Source organism: Triticum dicoccoides, chromosome 3B, assembly GCF_002162155.2.
Source record: "Triticum dicoccoides isolate Atlit2015 ecotype Zavitan chromosome 3B, WEW_v2.0, whole genome shotgun sequence".
NCBI lineage: Eukaryota > Viridiplantae > Streptophyta > Magnoliopsida > Poales > Poaceae > Triticum > Triticum dicoccoides.
In genome coordinates, this window is record NC_041385.1 from 370,149,179 (window position 1) to 370,151,045 (window position 1,867).

Genomic DNA, 1,867 nt, shown 5'->3' on the forward strand with positions numbered 1-1,867 from the left:
GCAGCTGAGGAACTTGCAGATGCTCCTGAGGCAATTGAGATGCCCACGGTCCTTTGGCACATGGCGAGATGCACAGGTGCAGAGGATTTTGTCGGAGGAGCTGAAGACTTTGAAGGAGGAGTAGATTGAGGAATTGGCCGTGAGGGTTTGAAGAATCTGGCCTTGAGGGCATTGCTGAGGAACTTGGCCGTGAGGGCATTGAGGGTGAAGCACTTGGCTTATGTGCAGGCTTCTTAGGCATCGCCTTCTTCGGCTCACTAGCAGAGGCCTCAGTGGTGGTAGCAGCAGCAGAGTCTTCATTAAATTTCCTCACTGCTTCATTTGCTTGTTTGGCCAGTTTGGCCTGGCGCTTTGCCCATTCATCAGGATAATCCTCACCGCGCTTGAGGCTGGTGGGATTTTCCAATTGGCCTGGTGCCAATGGAGGTCTTGGGCATGGTGGGTTGAGTGTGAATTTCTTCATATACTTGGGAGTAACATACCTGTACTAACTCCATTCCCGTGCCCATCTCCTCTCTATCCTTTGTATGCGCACCTTGCGCTGATTTTTGTCCTCCTTGCCAAATTTGGCCTCATCAGGAGTGCAGTAATCCTTGTGTATGTCCTCAGGGATTTCGAAAGCAGTATTGACCTCAGGCCTCTTTCCACCCTTCTGTGGCTTCTTACCGTCAGCCATTTTCTTCAGCTGAGGAATATGAACAACTGAAGTTTCTGAAGAGGTGTGCAACTTTTCTTCGAGGAACGCTGCAAATGAGTTAAGTTGATGAGAACCTAGTGATTCAGCAGCGGACATTTGTACCTGTGAACAGAGTATAGTTGCGAGGAATTTGGAGAGGTCATATGTGTTCTCAGAAGGTTTTTCAAAAAGAATAGGTTTGAGGAATTTGACCAGATGAGTCTTGAAGAATTTCACTAAGCATTCTTTGTCTTAGGTTCCAGAGTTGTATAGATTGAAAATCCACACAATTGAGGAATCTTGAAGAAAATCATTGCTTAGAGAAACGAATCAAGAGTAGATGACATGTGAGGTGTATAGTGTGTGAATATTTGAAGAATAAACACCTTTGAAGATTTTCAAGAAAACATATGAATCAAAGAGGGCAGTAAAAGTAATTTTTAATTACCCTTAATGAAGAACACGACGAACTGGGAAGTGTAGATGTGGAGTTCGTCAGTTCAGATCTTCCATGCCCTAACTCGGCAGAGGAAGACGACTACTGCGGTGGCGGAGTGAAGAAATCCGCAACCGGCGCGAGTACGACGGCGATGAGGTCGAGGTAGTGAAGTTCTTCCTCACCGGTGGCGATGAAGTAGAGGCGGTGCTAGGGGTTTGGGAAGCTCGAGCAGGAGTGAGAACGAGCATAGTAAAAATGAAGTGAGGAAGAGGCGGGGGTATTTATAGTGGGAGTGAAAAACTGTACGCCCAAGGAAATCGGACGAATGTGCCCCTGACCCTTCTCATTCGCTTGACATGTGTCACCCACGTACTGAGAGGTGGCGATCGTGTAGGATCGTGGGAGAATAGATAAGTATTGCAGTGGGATGCGGAACGGTTTGAGCGGCAAAGCCGAAATTTTTGATAAGTTAAAAGTTCCATTCGCAGTTTCTTCAGCTGTCAAGGACACAGTGATGATTTTGAATGAGTTTCAAATAGAACACACATGAAGAATTTGTGAACAGATTGGATTGAGTTTAGCATAGAGGAGGAAGGGTCCGATCACATTCACTTAGCAGAAGAAATCAATGTGAAGAATTAGCAATAAGTGAATGTTGTAGAGGACATAAACTCATATATATATATATATATATATATATATATATATATATATATATATATATATATATATATATATATATATATATATAT